The sequence below is a fragment of the Apteryx mantelli genome, chromosome Z (genome assembly GCF_036417845.1).
Source record: "Apteryx mantelli isolate bAptMan1 chromosome Z, bAptMan1.hap1, whole genome shotgun sequence".
NCBI lineage: Eukaryota > Metazoa > Chordata > Aves > Apterygiformes > Apterygidae > Apteryx > Apteryx mantelli.
In genome coordinates, this window is record NC_090020.1 from 34,586,225 (window position 1) to 34,607,152 (window position 20,928).

Consider the following 20,928-nt stretch of genomic DNA (forward strand, 5'->3'; position numbering starts at 1 on the left):
TCAAAGTGGCCAATACAGCTGTTATAACTTGTAGTTCCAACACTAATATATGTTTTTTCATGGCAAAATAATCAGTCAAATATTTTTAGTTGGTTTATAAAGATGTGAATTTACCCACAAAAGATAACAAATACTTATCCACTATTTCAGTATTTTCCAGCGACTAGGTTATCAACAAAACCGTTCATACTGCTTGAACTCAGTAGTTAATTTATGCTGCTTTTAGCTGTAATTATGTCTGTGCGTTTAGAATTCTATCTGAACTGCATAGCGTTGGATTCAATATTTATTCTTGAAGAAACCCTGGACATGCAAAAGATTTTTTTTTTTAATTAAAGCACTTGTAAACTGGCTATAAGGGCTTTCCAATATTGAACAAAAATTCTTTTTTTCATTTTACATCATAAAAATTTTCTCATAAGGAGCTGCTGAAAGTGCTGTCACATGAATTGTTTCAATTACAGGGTAGGCTGTGGCTGAGCTGCTACTGCTGCTACAGCTTAATGCTTTTGTCCTGACCCTTTAAGACTTGCATCAATTTTAATAAGCACCTGGATATGGTTATACCATGGTTATCATCATGGCCTCCCTTCATCTTCATTCAGGACTCAGATAATTGGTTCAAAGTGCTTAGCACTTTGAAAAACTGTACAAGAATAACCAAGTGGCTGCCTAGAGTATTTCCTAAAACAGAACAAAAGATTTTTCTATGAATGAAAAAACTCTCTTAGTTTGATGACCTTTAAGGCAGACCCTTTGTTTTGAACATGTTTGTTTGAACACTGTTCTGAATGTTGGCAGTTTTTCTGATTTCTCAGTAATTGGAGGCATCTTTGACAGTGCACAGAGCTTAGATTTATCTAATGTGATATGGCTGGATGGACCGGATGGACATATTTTTCTCTTTAAAGGGCCAGGATTTGCTTATAAAAAGGAAGGAGAAGGAAGAGACTATCATCCTTTGTTTGTAACAGAAGACTTCACCTTATGTATGCAGACAGCATCCTCGTAGGGAACTAACGTGACCTCTTCAGAACTAAGAATCCAGGACTACAGCGTTTTCCTTGAAAGTGACTGAGACATTAAGCCACACGCAAGCCAGCTTAGCCTCAAGACAAAGCAGATAGCATTGTACTTTCAACATGATCAAATCAAAAACATAGTCTCAGCCTTCTCTTAAGTATGACAATAAACCAGAAAACCTAAAACAGATACTAGTATAGTCACCACCTTTTCTCAGAATCCTGATTTTCTTAAAAGGAATTCATTTGACACCAGTGAATATGCCATACATAATACTTTTGACAAGACAGGTAATCTAAAATACTGTGCTAATGCAACATTAATAAAAGATAGATAACATCACTAGGGCTCTGCTTTAAAAGGGAATATGTTTATGTCAGAAAGGACTTTAGAAGTTTTCATCCTCTGTAGCCAAACAGCTTTTAGCTTTTTCATTCTTTAACTGGGTATCACAACAAACCAGCATGTGTAAAACAGTACAGTTACCTTGATTTAAGTTTCACTAAACATTAACACCAAGAACATTGAATTATTACTGAATCAATGCTTTAGCAGTTTCTTGGATGTTTGATGTAAATCCACTCAGTTACATTGCAGAAGTCTGCATCAGGGATTGGTTTATAGTTGTATGGTACTGTGCAGGGACTAGAGTATATGTAGCAGCCAATGAAGAAGGCCAAAATTATCTTTAAAAAGGCTGGCAGAAGAATTGCTGAATCAATATACGCACTACAAGGAAGGAAGATAAACCTCCAAGTGTTTACATCCTAGCTCTATGCTCAAGTGTAGAGCAAATTCCACAGCATATAATTAATGCTTGAAATCCCTGCTGAGTTCTGAATAAACATGTATTTCTCACTTTACACAACAGAACTTCATTTGTCCGGATGATACAAAACAACAATAGGAAAAGTCTGGAGGATCTGCAACACTTTTTTTACCCAAATCATTGCAAAACCACATCTTTCCTTGACCTTTTCAGTCGTTCCATACTTTTCCCCTCCATAGCTTTGGCTAGAAAACCTCTATCAGAGACTTTTTCAATTTCTCAAGACTACCATCGTACATGTGTATGTGTTTCAGTGAAAAGAAAAGAAGAACATGCAGAGTCAGAATTTGGCTACAAACCCTGTATCCAGCATTTGAAGGATTTTAATTTTTGAAGTGAGATTTTGTGAAATTCCAAGTTACAATTCCAGCATTCTTAAAAAATAATTGTACAAAAATAGAATAAAAAGACACTTAAGAAAAATGTGCATATAGCATATCCAGTTATTTTTGATCTTCAGTGAACAAGCATTCTTTTTGCTTTGCTTCATGGCTGAAACAAATATCCCCCACCGCTACAGAATGGTTTTGATATTTACCTATTTGGAAAGATGTAACTTCTCTTCATTTTGTCCAGAAAGCTCTCTCTAACTCAAATCATAGAAAGGACCTATTCTAGATCGAAGAAAAGTTGCTTGTCATCATCATTTCAGAAGTATTCCAACACAATCATCTGAAAGTGCCCATGCACCATAGAGACTGATATACCAGTACATTCCTTCTTCTATCTTTCAGGAGGCATATTACAGAAAAACAATATTTAATGATATAAAACCATTTGAAAGCCAATGGCTTAGATGTCTGACTCAGTCACAGAAATTCACAGATCATTTTGTCTAGTTATATTTAGTTTATTCAGGCTTTCCAATTAGGAAAGATTTTTCCCAATTAGGGAAGATAGTTTTTATATCATGCTACCCTTTCCTTTGTTAGGAAACTTAACTGACTGATCACAGACTCTCTGTAACACTACCTTTCAGTCTTATCTTTGAAATGAGAGAAGAAGTGGAAAAAAGTAGCAGAATATATAAATTCTGGGTTGGGCTTCAGATGTACTAAAGTTCTTTGGCTTCCAGTGAAGTGCAAGGTGCAACTTATGAAAATAAGTCTAAGCTGTCTATTGGCAGCTTAGGGATGAAATGGATAATGTACTCAGTTAAAAAAAGCCCCAACAACAGCCTTGTGAAAATAGTTAATCAGGTAACTGTAAAGCTTCAGATCATAAGCTATCAAGTTTTACCACCTCCTCATTGACACTAAGTGATTTTTTTTACTAGCTAGCAGGATCATTCACCCAATGCATTATCACAGAATATTCCCCTTCTTCTACTCTGTCTTTGAAAATCAATTTCTTTCCTATTTCATTTGCTGTAAGCATGGTTGTGTGTGCTGCATTTAATGTATTCAGATTTCCTAAAGTAAATAATCTGAGGATCCTACTTATTTTGTATTCCAGTGTTAACCACTGATCTCTTTTTCAGACTCATGTTATAGGGGGAACAAAGTATTAGTCTTTTAAATAATTTTCCTATTTCCTTTCCTTTTTCTAGAAAAATCTTAACACTAAGGTTGTCCTGGATGTCTTGTGATGTTTTCAGACAACATTTTTCAAACAAATGAGGTAGAAATGACTAGCATTTTCTCTTGGTCTTTTACTTTTATTAAATTAATAGAAACTAAAGGGTAATCCTAGCTATTTCACATGTGTGCTAATGGAGTAGAGCTCTTTGGACAAAAATAGTGCAGAGACAAAGCCAGTGACATATATCTCTGGTTTGCTTCTTCCAATACATAAAAGTATGCTTAAATGATTGAATTAGCTCTGACATTCATAAAGCCTAACTTCCTTTTGGATGATGAAGTATCGCCTGTAGAATAATCTTTTATTGTTCCACTCTGCGGCAGTGAGCAGAAGTAATTTTCCCACAGTCATTAATGAGTCAATGGAAAAATAAAAAAGGATTGCACCTCAGTACATCTCTTCAGTGCTTCACTCTGTCCACAGATTAACGTCTTTTGATTCTCACTAATGCATATGTCACTGTCCATGTTTCTCCCTCAGCTGTCTTCCCTGGTTAATTCTTTCTCTTCTCCATGTTAGTTTAACTGCTCTTTTCTTCACTGCCTTGCATTTTCCTGTATTTATTTCCTCCCCCATGTTTTTCAGTACAGCAAACCCTGATTTCATTGTAGGTTTTTTTCTATTATCTCTATTTTTACTTTCAAGTCCCTTCCTCATGCAAGGGTCTTTTCCACCTTCTCTTATTCATCAAGTACCTGTAAATGGTGTGTCTTGTCCTTGCAATCTTCTCCCTCTTCTATGCTCTGTCCTCAACTCAAATCCCATGTGAACTCCACCATTGTCTTCAATGGCATTTCCAGTCCTCAAGTCTTTTCTGCAAGAACTATCAAGTGGTAGTAAAAATAAATTGTTTCAAATATATCCACCCAAAGAAATTGTACATTTTCAACATGCCAGTGTCCTTACCATTCCCACACCTGTCAACTTTCAAGGAAAAAAAGAGGAAAAAAACCCTTCCCAAGTTCATAAATAAACTCATCTGTTTTCTGCTTACTGTTTTGTGATTTCTCTATTCTCTGGCTACTTATGTTTTAAGACTTTCACTGTTCTCCCTCTCCATTGAGTTTTTCTTTTAACTGTCAACCACAAGGAATCTAAAGTCTTTGGAAATTTTCTCTTCCACTCATGCTACACAGCCCCTTACAGACTTTGCAATAAATAAACTTAAAACCAAACTACCAAATCTATAAACAGGTTACCTAACATCACAAAAACAACAACTCTGCCTCCCACCTGCTCTTGCAGAACTTACTGTTTTTTCATCAAGCAAAAAGTCTATACTCCTTCCAATGATAAGTCCAACACATACTCCTGTATCTTCTATTCTTCACTCAGCTAAATAACATTAAAAAGGGGACATGTTATAAACAAAATAGCAGTATGTCACATTAATAAATCTGGTAAAGTCTTTCTGGGAAACAGAAATTCTAGGAATACAATGTTTTTTAGACAATGAGCCTATCAGTGAGCACTGTACTGATGGTCTGTGTCTAATAAAACACTGATACTGATAAGTCTCCATAACTGTGTGGAAAGATCAGCAAGAATAAGAACACTGACTTGTTAACATAGAGCTACATTTCAATGAATAATTTGATACAGCCAAAGCGTATCACCTCAAATAAAACAGTATGGATAAATCACTTTGGTTTTCTTAAGAGGTCAGAAGTAGGCTAATAGCAAAAATCACTCTTTCAGTAGTGAGTGCTTAACTTTGACAATTGTATTCAACATTATTAACCTCTTCTCAGCATGCTTTGCATACTTCAACTATATTAAAAATAAAAACTTTAAGTCCCTATTTTTTGTTGAATTAAACTATTTTACTCTTCTGACATTTACATTATTTTAGTTGTTTCAGTTAGTAAGATACCATATTTGCCACATGATTCAGTTACATGAGCATGTTTAGGGAATAAATCAATAATAAATAATTGATGTGATGTGTATCAGCAGTTTTGTGATGACATTGGTACACCTCCGAAAAGTTCTGCTACATCCTTCCCACTGTATCAGCCAAAGTATTATTAACATTTCCCACACCTATGCAGATGATGGCAAAATATCTTCATGGTTAAGACACTTTAATAAATTTGATCTGAACTTTAGAATTCATGTAGAGCAGCGCAAACAAAAGTACTAGCTCTCTGTGATTTAATAAGCAAGAACCCATGACAAAGCTTAACCTTTCTTTAGCCTTGACCTCAGTAATATCGGTCCAGATATTCACATAGGTTTACATCAAGTTTTTAAAAAAGGAATTAAATAGAGTTTTTCTCAATTTATTTTAGTTTAATTTTAGTCTTTGACTTAAAGTATGATATATAGCTGACATCACTGAAAGATCTCAAGGTTCCAATTAAAGACAGCAGACAGTCAATACATAGTGTACTACACTGGAAGGAAACGAGGGAATACTGCATATACTGACAATTGAAACAGTGGTATGGGTTTCTTTTCTAACCACACACAGGGATTCCAAGACTTCAGTTACGGACTTATCTGAAAAATCAGACCGTAAACAGGGCAATCCCATCTCACAGTTGCATGTAGTTGACAGATGTATTACTCAACATTCTACATTTATAACTTTAATATTTAATTACATGGGAGACTAGAAAACAAGTGACATATTCAGTGTTAGCACCTAAACCATGAATAGAATACAGATCTTTTCATTAATACTTACATTCCTCTCCCAATAGAACATAGTGTTCTCCCACAGCTCAAGTCATTGAATTTTTTGGATTTCAGTTTCCTCTGTATCACGTTCTGTTGTGGTCCCTTAGTAAGACACAGAATACTGAGGAAATGGAATGTGGCAATGCATTTATCAATACTTTGATTTTTAAATCCATTAGGAAGTCCCAAAAATAATACAGCCTAGATGATACAACATTTGTTTCTCATATAAGGCTAAAACAGATGAGTTTCCGGTATTGTATAATTCCGTAACTAAATTAAAACAATACTTCCATCAATGTGAAGAAAAATCCCACGCTTTATATCTAGAATTAATGGCTAGACACTAAAACATAATCCTTGACTATTCTAAGAAGAATATACAATACTATTGCTAAGAACTTAGTACCGAAATCTACAACGTGCTCTCTCAGATCCAGCATATTATGCAACTAAGCTATTATCACTTTTCCTAAAACTTGTTCTGTCAATAACTCTCCAAATCATCAGTGCTGACATAGGAGCAAAAAAAAGGGCAGACAGGTAGCTAAAAAGATGATTATTGCAAATGCCACAGACACCCATAAGGAATTCTCCAATGTCTTCCACAGCCTAAGCTGCTAGAAAGGTGAATGCCAAATTAAAACACAACAGGTATGTTAATATCCATGACCTGTCCACTAAGCAAAATTAAACTTTTCCTACTAGCTAAAATTAAAATTTAGCTGACTTTTATGGAAAATTCTTGGAGTTACTGAAGTCTACATAAAAATCTATGTGCTGAATACATATTTTTTCATAACTGAAGTGAGTTAAATATGTCAGAGTATAGATATATCCATGGGGTTTAAATAAAATAAATTATGACTATCACACAATAAAATCTGCTGGAAATGTGGTAGGTGAATTAAGATGAAGGAAGCCTACATTGTCAAAATAAGCTACATGTTATCTGTTAATATGTTTCATTGCACTTTTCAAACGTTTTGAGCCAATTCTGGACACCAGAAAAATATATGCAATTGCAGCTTATTTCCATAAAGCTAAGTATATAGAGAAATGGGGAAAAGGGTGCTTGAGGGATCTTAAGGAAGTTCCTGTGATATTTTTATTAGGGCTAGTGACCTTCAAAATATCGGGCAATTTTTAAAAAGTAAAAGAAAAAGGTATTAATCACTGAATTTGCAAAATACAAAATTGGTCTCACAGAAACTTTGACTAGATGTAAGATGAGTAGTGCTGATATAATTGCTGAATCACATATTTAAAACACACCGAGATATCTATTTCATGGTTTGAATCTAGCAAGTTTTATACATGGGATGAAATATATAATGAAGTTCATTTTAAACCTACTTACCTATGACCTTTAAAGCAAGTGATGGAAAATGTCACTGTCTGGCAATAGAAAATGTAGATTTAAATAGGTTAAACACCAATCTATTACAGAAAAAAATAATTCTTTATTCTGCATGGAAATGCATGGTGTCTAGTGGAGGGCAACAGGAAACTTACACCTAAACACGATACTGATATATAGGTTATTCATGTTAGTTCTTACACGATTTGTTTCACATTTGAGACAAAAAAATTAAAATATGTATTAATCACAAGCTTGAAAAATTTTAGAAAATTCTATAGCATTACCAAGGTACGATGAAGCCAAAACCACAAAGATATGATGGCCACACGTAATATAAATCAACTGAGAAATACATACAATGGAGATTTTATCAAGGCAGTAAACAAATCAATATCACTTGAAGATTATATTGATAAACTATGGCATTCATATTGTGAGGTATATGACTTATACTTCAAAAAAACAACAGAAATTTCATGCTTACGCTCAGAAATGTTCCGTTCTTTGTATATTTAAACTTTATAAAGACTGTCTTGGAGAAAAGAGATAGATCCAAAATTTTAGCTGTATTCGTCCTTTAAGAAACATTCAATTTTTGCTTTTTTCAAAAGATTGAAGTCTCAGTATTCTAGCAATGTTTATAAGTTAATGCCTATCCGTCTTCTAGACCTTAACTATGTAAACAAAGTGACAAAATAGATTTTAACCATGTTTTGGAGGTATGCTTAGGTTCAGAGTGCAATGGGTTATTACAGACTGAACAGCTCATGCAGGATCATATGGCAGAGCAATAATTATCTATTCCACGTTAGACCATACAGTGCAGGAAATAACAAAGACCTCTGTTTTTTTGTGTGGAACAGAATGACTAGCCCAGAAACTTAATGGCAGATTTTACTTCTTCAAAGCACTGACATGTGAGCTGGGGCAAAGAGTAATATAACAGAATATTACAGAATATAACAGAAATATAAATCTAGAGAAAAAACAGAAATGGATGATTAAGATTTACCTTAAGTATCTGAATCATTACAGAAAAAACTACATTCCTAAAAGCAGAAATGAATTTGGAAATCTGAGTGTACTTTTGAGCTCTCAGATTCAAGTAGGTACCTCAGTCATATCCTGACTCCAAGAACAAGTGTGGACCCTTCCTATCTCTATCCCTCTTCTTCCAGCAGCTGAATTATGAATCTCTGTGGAATACATGCAATACCAGAAATTATAATACATAAAATCACATTTTCTTTTTCAAACATGCAACTTCAGTTACCATAATCTGGATGATTAAGGGCCCAAGATCCAGAAGTGCATTGTGGTAAATATCTGCAGGTCATTTTAAGGAAGTCTTTAGGGTAAGAGATACGATTATAAGACATTAGCAATAATCACCATGCACCAGCTGAAAAAAATTAATTTGCAGTCATCACCAAGGTAGTGACTAGTAACTCTATGTCAAAGCCACAAAACAGTCATCCAGAAAGAAGTTTGCCACTCTTTGAAACACAGTAGATCTAAACACAAAATTTAAATGACTTTGAAATGGGACACTGTTACAGCTATATCTATTGAATTCTTATCATTTCAAAGTTTAAAAAGTTTTCTAGAAGAATTTAAAGCCACTAAAACAGAAATGTAAAGATGGTATAAATATGATTGCACTGAAAAACAGATGTATTATTACAATGGAATGATCATCACAATGCCAGGGTGAAGACCATATATACTCAAAATCAGCTGGAGGTTTTCTCTGAATCTATCATCCATCTTCTGTGGCCAAAGTATTAATAAAAATGAAGGGTTTTCTCTTTGGTTAACTTCAAACCTGAGAGATTATACTGGGCATTAAACAAATCCATGTATAATAGAGAGATACTTCCAAATGAGGTCTGAAGCTCTCTTTTGAAATTATTTGTAATACATCTCAGGGAGTGTCTAGGTTAAATAAGAGAAGATGAATGTGAAGTCTACTATTACTTACTAGCTTAACAGGCCTTGAACAAACTAAAAAACCCCCTGTTCTGCCTATGAAGATGAACTGTGTTTCCAAAGCCAGGAAGATACTGACATGATTTCCCCCAGTCATCTAGAATCTTCCTTGACTTCTCCTGGGAAAAGCTCGTGGGAAAAGCTCCAGCTAGGATTGGCTGCTGCTAACGAGCTCTCTGGGTTGCCCCTGACCAGAGGGGGTTGGGGCCTTTGATCCCAGTGGCCCTTGATTGGGCGGTCAAGCACCCTGTGAGTCAGTGCTAGGGAGAGGACTATATAAGAGCCAGGCCTAGAGCGCAGCTCCCAGAGCGCAGCGAACAGAGGCAGCAGTTTGCGCGAAGGGACCTTTGTTTCTGTTCCCTGTGGTGTACACTTCCTCAAGTATGGTCGTGACACGCCGCACAGCGCGTTCCCCAGTGACTGTTGGAGTTGCTGCGTCAGAGGCTTGGACCCAGACTGACCCTCTGACAGTAGATGCGGCTCTACAGGTCTCAGGCTGCAGGGAGTGCTTGGGGCCTCTCCAGGAGGCCTGGGCTGGCAGCCAGCTCTCCTGCAGGAGGTGTGCTGCTGTTGACGAGTTGTGTCGTCAGGTAAGGGAGTTACGGGAGGAGGTCAGTAGGCTGCGCAGCATCCGAGAAGCAGAGCAAGAGATAGACAGGGTATTCTCGGAGACTGTACAGCTCCAGGAGTCCCAACCCCCTGCAGCAGTGGAGTTGCCAGAGGGCTCTGTGCCGTGTGAAACGGTACATCATAACATCACAGAAGAAGGCTGGAAACTGGTCACTGCTCGTGGGAGGAGAAAGGCTCCTACTCCTCCTGAAGACCTGAAGCTGAAGAACAGGTTTAGTGCCCTCCAGGATGAGGAGGAGATGGGCATGGCTGCCAGGGAAGTAACCGGGACAACAGACCCTGTGCCCTGCCGGAACACCCGGAAAAAGCGGCGGGTGATTGTTGTGGGGGACTCCCTGCTACAGGGGACGGAGGCATCTATCTGCCGACCTGACCTCTTGTCTAGAGAGGTTTGTGGCCTGCCGGGGGCTCGTGTGAGAGATGTCATGCAAAGACTGCCAAGGCTTGTCCACGCTTCGGACTATTACCCACTGCTGCTCTTCCATGTGGGTGCCAATGACACCAAGGGCAAACTGGAGACCATCAAGCAGGATTTCAGAGCTCTGGGGATGGTGGTCAAGGGTCTGGGAGCCCAGGTCATCTTCTCCTCAATCCTGCCAGTGAGGGGGATGGATGAGAGGAGGAGGAGACGGACTTTCCAGGTTAACGACTGGCTGCGCCGCTGGTGTTGGCAACAGGGTTTTGGTTTCTACGACCATGGGACCCTGTTTGAAGATCGACAACTGATGGCGAGAGATGGGATCCACCTCACGAGGCGGGGCACACAGGTCTTTGCCAACAGGTTGGCCAACCTGGTAAGGAGGGCTTTAAACTAGGAAAGATGGGGGAAGGGGAGAGTTATAGTGACAGGGTAGTTGGCAAAAGACTGCTCAAGTCAGGATGCCTCCAACAGGTGAATGCAGCCAGGGAAGTGCGCATGGGATGTGGCTATGGAGGACCCTCTTTTAGCCCTCCTGGGAAACCTGCATGCTCGATCACCTCCCTGAAATGCCTGTACACCAATGCACGCAGCTTGGGGAACAAACAGGAAGAACTAGAGATATCTGTGCAGTCGCAGGGCCATGATCTCATTGCCATTACAGAGACATAGTGGGATAGCTCGCATGACTGGAGTGCTGTCATGGATGGCTACGTGCTTTTTAGGAAAGACAGGCCAGGTAAGCGAGGTGGTGGAGTTGCTCTTTATGTGAGAGAGCAACTGGAATGTATTGAGCTGTGCCTAGGGGTGGATGAAGAGCAAGTCGAGAGCTTCTGGGTAAGGATCAAAGGGCAGGCTAATAGAGGTGACACTGTTGTGGGTGTTTACTACAGGCCACCTGATCAGGAAGAGGAAGTCGATGAGGCCTTCTACAGACAGCTGGAAGTAGCCTCACAATCCCAGGCCCTGGTTCTCATGGGGGACTTCAACCACCCCGATATCTGCTGGAAAGGCAACACAGCTAGGCACAAACAGTCCTGGAGATTCCTGCAGAGCATTGGTGACAACTTCTTGACCCAGGTGGTGGAGGAGCCAACAAGGAGAGGTGTGCTGCTGGACCTCGTACTAACAAACAAAGAAGGACTGGTGGAAGATGTGAAGGTTGGGGGCTGCCTTGGCTGCAGTGACCATGAGATGGTGGAGTTCAGGATCCTGCGAGGAGGCAGCAGGGCACCAAGTAGGATCGCAACCCTAGACTTCAGGAGAGCAAACTTTGTCCTCTTCAGGGACCTACTTGGAGGAATCCCATGGGTGAGGGCCCTGGAAGGAAGGAGTGTTCAAGAGAGTTGGTTAATATTCAAACATCACTTCCTCCAGGCTCAAGAGCGGTGCATCCCTATGAGTAGGAAGTCAAGCAAAGGAGGTAGGAGACCTGCATGGATGAGCAAGGAGCTCCTGGCAAAACTCAACCAGAAGAAGGAAGTCTACAGAAAGTGGAAAGGGGGACAGGCCACTTGGGATGAATATAGGAATGTTGTCAGAGTATGCAGGGATGCGACAAGGAAGGCTAAGGCCCGTTTGGAATTAAATCTGGCTAGAGAGTCAAGGACAACAAGAAGGGCTTCTTCAAATACATCAGCAGCAAGAGGAAGACTAGGGAAAATGTGGGCCCTTTGCTGAATGGGGTGGGTGCCCTGGTGACGAAGGATGCAGAGAAGGCAGAGTTACTGAATGCTGCCTTTGCTTCAGTCTTTACTGCTCAGGCCAGCCCTCAGGAACCCCAGATCCTGGAGGCAAGAGAGAAAGTCTGGAGGAAGGAAGGCTTTCCCTTGGTCGAGGAGGATTGGGTTAGAGATCATTTAAGCAAACTTGACACCCACAAATCCATGGGCCCTGATGGGATGCACCCACGAGTGCTGAGGGAGCTGGCGGACATTATTGCTAAGCCACTCTCCATCATCTTTGAAAGGTCATGGAGAACAGGAGAGGTGCCCGAGGACTGGAAGAAAGCCAATGTCACCCCAGTCTTTAAAAAGAGCAAGAAGGAGGACCCAGGGAACTACAGGCCAGTCAGCCTCACCTCCATCCCTGGAAAGGTGATGGAGCAGCTCATCCTGGAGGCCATCTCCACGCATGTGGAGGAAAAGAAGGTGATCAGGAGTAGTCAGCATGGCTTCACCAAGGGGAAATCATGCCTAACCAATCTGATAGCCTTCTATGATGGAATGACTGGCTGGGTAGATGAGGGGAGAGCAGTGGATGTTGTCTACCTAGACTTCAGCAAGGCTTTTGACACTGTCTCCCATAGCATCCTCATAGACAAGCTCAGGAAGTGTGGGTTAGATGAGTGGACAGTGAGGTGGATTGAGAACTGGCTGATTGGCAGAGCTCAGAGAGTTGTGATCAGTGGCACAGAGTCTAGTTGGAGGCCTGTAGCTAGCGGTGTCCCCCAGGGGTCAGTCCTGGGTCCAGTCTTGTTCAACTTCTTCGTCAATGACCTGGATGAAGGCACAGAGTGCACCCTCAGCAAGTTTGCTGACGATACAAAACTGGGAGGAGTGGCCGATATGCCAGAGGGCTGTGCTGCCATTCAAAGAGACCTGGACAGGCTGGAGAGGTGGGCGGAGAGGAACCTCATGAAGTTCAACAAAGGGAAGTGCAGGGTCCTGCACCTGGGGAAGAATAACCCCTGGCACCAGGACAGGTTGGGGGTTGACCTGCTGGAAAGCAGCTCTGCGGAGAAGGACCTGGGAGTGCTGGTGGACACCAAGTTAAGCATGAGGCAGCAATGTGCCCTTGTGGCCAAGAAGGCCAATGGTATCCTGGGGTGCATCAGGAAGAGTGTTGCCAGCAGGTCGAGGGAGGTGATTCTCCCCCTCTACTCAGCCCTGGTGAGGCCACATCTGGAGTACTGCGTCCAGTTCTGGGCTCCCCAGTACAAGAGGGATGTGGCACTACTGGAGCAAGTCCAGCGAAGGGCCACAAAGATGATTAGGGGACTGGAGCATCTCTCTTATGAGGAAAGGCTGAGAGAGCTTGGCCTGTTTAGCTTGGAGAAGAGAAGGCTGAGAGGAGATCTTATCAATGTGTACAAGTATCTGAAGGGAGGGTGTCGAGAGGATGGGGCCAGACTCTTTTCAGTGGTGCCGAGCGACAGGACGCGAGGCAACGGGCACAAACTGAAGCACAGACACTTCCATCTGAACATGAGGAAAAACTTTTTCACTGTGAGGGTGACAGAGCACTGGAACAGGTTGCCCCGAGAGGTGGTGGAGTCTCCTTCTCTGGAGATATTCAAAATGCGCCTGGATGCAATCCTGTGCAATGTGCTCTAGGTGACCCTGCTTGAGCAGGGGGGTTGGACTAGATGATCTCCAGAGGTCCCTTCCAGCCTCAGTGATTCTGTGATTCCCAACAATCCACCTACTACAGAAAACAGGTATGATCATTTCCTATCCAAAACACAATTTTTCCATATCTATCTTAAATAATTTACAGATGTGAATATCTATTCAAGGACAAGCTTCTCATATCAATATTGTCCCGTTCTAGAACAACCATTGACTCCCGAGATGCACAGAACTAGAACATACGACCACATTATTTCTAAATGTAAGTAACAATTCCTACAGTAATTTCCAAGACATGAATATTGAAATCTATTTTAAATCATCCAATAAGTGGAACAAATATACAATAATTCAACATCTGTTTCAGTGAATGATCTTCAATGAAAATGGTGTGCCACCATCCCCATGTTGATGCTAGACACAGTGAGAAGTCTAAAGAAAGGAATAGCCTTCATAAAAGACTACTATTGATATTTACAAAACCAACTCATACAATAGCATTGCCTTTTCCAGGATTTGGGCATCTCAGAAACTCTAATTCATACTCAGTCTTTTAAAACACAAACCTATTACCTAAGTATCCAGAGAAAAGTAGGAGCAATGAATTGGCTCCTACTACTCAAATACAACCAATTGTAATTGATTTCTCATTCCTTTCTCTTAAGAGGACCATGGATGCTGCAGATAACTGTCAGAAAAACAGTTCTGATGAGCAATGAGGCCAGCCCCAGGGCCCTGTTCTAATGCTGAGTTAACAGTTTATCTGGGTAGAAGCTTTTAAAATGAATAAAGTATCCTAACACACTGAAGCTCAGTTCCCAAGGCTTCTGTTCACCCAAGCAATTTTATAACTGCAATAGCAAAACATATACTGATTAAGACTAACTCATGAACTTCTAATTCTAGCAGAACATTCACTTTTATATATTGCCATATATGTGTATTCTGAATGCATTTTTCTGTCCTAAATTGAGTGTGGTTTCTTAGCTACATCAATGTAACTTCTTCTTCCTTCCATATATGAATTGCCATAGTATACGCAGTTATAATATATATTTTATTTGTTATGGCATTAATAATTTCTTTAATGTTTAGCCATACCTTTTATCTTGGTTTTATTTAGAACACTGTATTATTTGCAGATGTTTCAATCTCTTTTTTTTCTCTTTTATATCTCATATTAAATATTCCAGGACAGGATAACCTTGATGCATGCATTCATCTCTTCACCTACAATAGGTTTTGTACAGAGCATTAATCATTGTGACTGCTAAATTAGCCTTATTAGATTGCCATTTATGTGTCTAAAAATAGCAGTGTGGTCAGAGCGCATTTTAAGCAGAAGTGCATACAGAAATCTAAAATCTGTTAGAAGTTAAGTTCAGGAATTAAAACATTTTAGATAAATATCATAATATCCTCACTTCCAAATGGAATATTATGCACAGAATCAGTTTCACAAAGCTTCCCCACAACAGAATCCCTCACTTGTTTATTATTCCTACCAACCTTCCTTACATCTCTGACTTCCTTCCTACTGCATTTTCATTTTTACCTTCAAGCTCCTTTTACCCCTCGTTAGAGTAATCTCCTTTTTTGATCTCTTCTGCCTCTTCCCACCTCCCCGAGTATTTTTCCCCAATAAACTGTTTCTTTTGAGTTCCAACAATGAACTTAAGTATCTGCACCATGTGAACAGTCAGAAACACACTGCTTAAGTAGTAATACCTGAAATTGCTTAACCCGTATTCCCCTATATTTAGAGATATATTTCTATGCAAAGTCTCTTGATTAGAATCTCTAACAGTCCATTTTCTATACTGAAATATTGGTGTGTGTGTGTGTGTGTGTACATCAAAATATTATTTCAGCTGCAAGCAAGAGAATAGAAATCAAAGAGCTTTGAAATGTTATTCACTGTACTATTTCTGTCAATTACAGAAAATAACTAGCTGTTGTGGAACCAAAGACAAAAGTTAAGAAATCAGAGGCTACTAGAAATATCTATAAGATTAGCAGAACTGAGATGCTTGGAATTAATTTCCTGTAGAGCATTGCAAAGGTTAAAATCGATCATTCATGTTTTGTAAATTAAATTATTTTTGGCAATTTTCATATCTCGTTTGTTTTCCCTCTCTACAGCTTCTTAGTTCATGGAGTGCTGTTAATATATTCACAACAGAGTCAGGAAATTATTACAAAATTCTTCCAGAAAATGAGCTTCAAATCACTGTTGTGAGCTTTTACCCTGAAAGCTCTGATCTTAATGCTTACTCTTATTTAATTGGAGAATTGAAATATATTACTGTGATCAGTCTGTCCACTGAAAACAGCCCAGGAAATGTTCCTAAATACTGTAGTAAGCTGAATAAAATTCTCAAACTATTTGTAAAAAGCATTATTCCACAAATAATTTTAAAATATAAATTCATTTATGTAAATCACACTCTGCTCTCAGACAATTCTCAAGCAGAGATGCAAGTGTTCATTGTATAAATTATTAGTTATGAATTATTCACCTGGCTGCATTCTCCTCCTCATTTCAAGCGAAATAACAGACTAAGCAAATCTTACAGCTGTCTCACTTCAATATAAACTTCATTATCCAACCATTTTCACTGACACTCAGTCTTTTCTGTCTCAGAGGGGATTTTAGATTCTTGTTTGGACCCATCTTGGATGGGTTCAATGGAAGATAATAATGCCCACTTCCACTGCTGACCCATAATAATAATAATAAAAAAAAATCCATAACCTACATTAAGTTATTAAATGAGCCAATACTGCAGTATAAATTACAAAATGATTTCATTTTCAAAAGTATATTCAATGACAGAAAAACCATAATTACAGCAGATAGTTAAAACCATATAGAAAAGCACCATTAAATATGCCATCTGAAGGACACTGGCAAATTGGTTTCTATTTACGTCTTTTGGTTTTATAATTCTCTCTAGATAAGGAATTATTTAAGTCTGTTTAAGGCAGCAGCAAAACAAAGAAGAAAATATAAATCAATGAAACTACAGAAGTTTATATAATATTTTTGCTACTCTTTGAAAAGAAGTCTATTTGATATTTACTTTAATAATGTGTAGACTTCTGAAGGCAAAAGTCTTTAGCTAGCGTGACACAGCTGATTTGTTTATCTATCATTAAACTTTAATGTACCATCTTTTGCTATAAGATCCTAAGTATCTTTAATGTTAGTATCACTAGAAAAGTCACTTTTGGCCTGCATGGATTCTGAGAATATTCTGTTTTGTAAGCTATAATCAGGGAGACTACTGTCTCCCTGATTCCCATCCTGCTAGTTATCACTTCATGGTTCTTAATTTTGTGTATTACATTTGTACATTTAAGGTTTCTGGAGACAGAACTTGGGTAGATATTGGGCGGATGGCATAACTGCTCCTTTTGCTATCTTAAAATACCCTCCTGAAAGAGAATGTTCCACGAGACAAGAGTCCATTAGAAATTTTGACGCCACTGACACCCCTGAAAAGTTTGGCATAAATGTTTAGGGTCTTTTTTTAGTTTTTTTTGGTTGCTATTTAAAATACATATGCTAAATAGGATGCAGTGGATTGAGCTTCGCAATGTATACCCTATAGTAAAACATTTCTTGGTTGGCTTTAATGCCATTCTCATTGACAACGAAGAATGCAGAAGTTTTAAGATTCAGGTGCCTTTTTTTTAAAAAAAACACTTACATTGTACATGTTAGAGTTTTTATGGGTAAAGCACACACCTGACAAAGTTTGTGCTCATTTTTTCTTTGAGGAGATTGTTGTTTTTCTGCCTGAAAAGGCAAGACAAGATACTGAGTAAATGATGAACGAGTTCCTGCAAATATAGCCACATCAGAACCAACTATGTTAAATCATCTACCCTTCTGAAATTCATAAATACAGAGGATTTTAATTTCTGTGAGAAGCAACAGAAAACATGACACATCACTCTGCATATTGAACTCACAACATTTTAAATTCTGCATCTAAGAAAAATGTGGTGATAGAGTAGTCATTTAAATTAGCTCTGCCTTAAGCTCCAAAAAGAATCTTTAGAAACTTATTTTGGTTCAAAGTAGTAATTAATATATAAGTCCAGCTAATTAGCATGGAAGTAGTGTCTTTTGTAGCACTGAATTTTCCTTTGGAGAAGTTCCCCCACCCCAAAGCAGATCAGGGTCCAGAAGAGTGAGCCTGGTTTTCTGCAAGGAGGATCATGGCTTCTAGCACACGCGTTAATCCCTGAGACTGAGGCAGAGCCACCAGCTTCAAGAAAACAGTAAAGCAGCTCCACTCTCTTGAATCCTATAATGTGACTACCACAGAATACCCATGATTTGTTATTCTTTAGCCTGGGACTTTCCGTAATAGTGATTCGTTTTACAGCATGAGGAGTTTCCCCAAAAATTTTGATACTCTAAATCCTTAAAGGAGGAAGCTGGGAATATGTGCAGCTATGTACACAACCAATCATTTGATATTAGTATGATTTTATTACATACCATAAAATAGTAAACTTTACAATAAAACTATTTCTTTCTAAACTCACAAGACTGAGAAAGAGCAGATAAAACAAACTTCCAGTCTTAACTTCATCTAAAGTAAATAAAATGGAAAATAGGCTTCAAAAATTAGATAAACACACACATACGTATAAACATACTTCTATATTGCATCAAAACATTTACAAATTTGTCTTTAAAACAGATGCTATCAAGGTTGTCAGAATTTTGCTGAATTTAGCTTTGGATTTAAAACTGAGAAGATTGAAAACAATTAAAAATGAAAACTGATTCAAAACAAAGAGAAGGCTAAAACTCTGCATTTTCCCAGATGTATCAGAGGAGATAAGGGCAAATGTTAATTTGAGAGAAATTTCATTTTTTCTGTTTCCCGAAACTTTTGCTGGTGAACAGCCTTGTGATATATTTTCCTGCGAGCTGTGTCACTCGTGCTTTCACTCAAATTATCAGCCATGGGTACTTTTGCCATTCATACTGTAAATTGCTTGGTTTCTTCTCCCTCTCAGCTCCTCCATTTGAAAAATGATGGAGAAAGCCAGCTCTGTTAAAAGTTCTTACTTTTTTAAAGAAACATTTAAATTAAAGACATATTTATTTAATAATGTTAAGAAGATAGTACATAGCATAAAATCATTTTTGATACAAAACCATCAACTAATTAAAACTAAAAGTTAGATTAGTTAAAAAGATTATTATCCATAGCCATATATAGATAAAAGATTCAAACACATTGTGAGATTCTTTACAAATAAAATACAGGTGATTATATCTAGAACAGAAATTGCTAGGAAGAAGTAATAATACTAGTGCTATTAGAGGTAATATTTAGAGAAGCAAAATTTTTTCAAAGCTTCTTGAATGAATGTTTAAGTCTACCACATATTTTTATGATTTTCTACTTTATGTCTCCTGAAGTATGAAAGAAAACAAGCCAAAAGAATAATTCTCCTTTACAGAATACAAATCTGATAACTTAATATGCATACAGATTTGCAACCACTGTTCACTTTAGAGGCAAAAAAGAACTATGTAAAAGGGAGGCTGGGCTTAGCTGTATCTGAAATTATATGCTAAGGAATGGAAAAATAGAAATAGGTTGAAGAGTATATTAAAGCCATAAAATGTTCCTTGCTCAAATGCATTTACATTTACAGAAATATAAAAGAAAATCTAAAATTAATTTGAGCTGAGCTAATCTCTTTCAAAGATTAAATTAATCCCTTTGAAAAGGAAAAAGTTTTGTACAAAATTATGTTTTTTACCATTAATAACTACTTCACTTGAGAATTATATGCTTATCAGAACTGTATGAACTTTTTAAAAAGATATTAATATTGATTCTAGGAGTTGCAGCTTGAAAAATCTTAACATAAGTATCATGGAAAAAAATGTGGAGAAAATACTTTGAGATAACAAGAAAAGATAGTGGTGGTCATGACAGGGAGAAAAGAAATTAAAGCAGCTGTGCAAAGAGAATTTTTCTCAAACTACAGCTAATTAAAACAGCTAATCTATAATGAGCGCAGAACTAGCAAATACAATGTAGTTAGTCTTTCGAAAGGATGTTTTTAAAAGTATTTTTAAAAGTACTATTTTTTTAAGGAGAACTGAAATCTACATTACAGGAAAACCCCTTATAGGTGTAAGGCAGTAAGTAAGGTATATATTTAGGTGGTCAGTTAACTGCAAATGGGAAGGCTGAGATCAAAGTATATTGCATGGTTAAATAACAGTGTCACCAATGTTCCTTCTAAACCAATTCCTAATATGCAGAGAAATGAAGACAAATCATATTTAGCAGTCACCAGATGAAAGAGATGTTCATCTCACCTAACTTTAGAATATCTGCATCTGAATTCAGCACCCACAGCCAAGGAATCATTTTACAGACAATGGAAAAAAACAATTAGGTAGTTGGATGCAATTCATTTCAACCTCACATGGAAATTAGGTCAGAGGAACGAGCCTTTGAAGTGCCTCTTCCTTTCCACCAACCATAAAGAGAGTTTAGACAACTGCATCATTTGTAGATATCTACATGAAAAAAATGTGGAAGAAAGGCATGGAAAAAACACTTGGCAGAATAAGTTCTGCATTAAAGAAGGCAACACGTTACCGTCATGCAGAAGCTAATTAAGACTATATTCGACATTGGTACAACTGTGTAGCAAGTCCCAATCATGATAGCAGCTTCAGAACCATAAATTAAGATAAGCCATAAGGCAACTAAGACAATTGAAAAATAACATCTGAAAAGGAACAAAACAGGAAGCTGTGAAATTTTACAGAAAATATGTCTTTCCTATTCAGGTTTAGAGATAATGTTTACAAATTGCAAATCCGTGCATGCAGTGGTGAATTCTGAAGTATTTATAGCATCTCATGGCCCTTGAAAATGGGCAATTTCTGTCTTTTTAATGTACAACAGCAGTCCAAAAAAAGGGAAAAAATTGCTTACCTCTGGTAAGTAATCTGAAATATTGTAGTAGGGCAATGACTCAATTAAGACAGAAATAACACAGAAGAAGA

At 38.1% G+C, this 20,928-nt stretch overlaps 1 protein-coding gene across 1 annotated transcript in view; it reads right to left on the bottom strand.

Annotated features, from left to right (window-relative positions):
• CNTNAP4 (contactin associated protein family member 4) overlaps positions 1-20,928 on the bottom strand; it is a 238,622-nt gene that overhangs the window by 139,250 nt on the left and 78,444 nt on the right. The window lies entirely within an intron of this gene.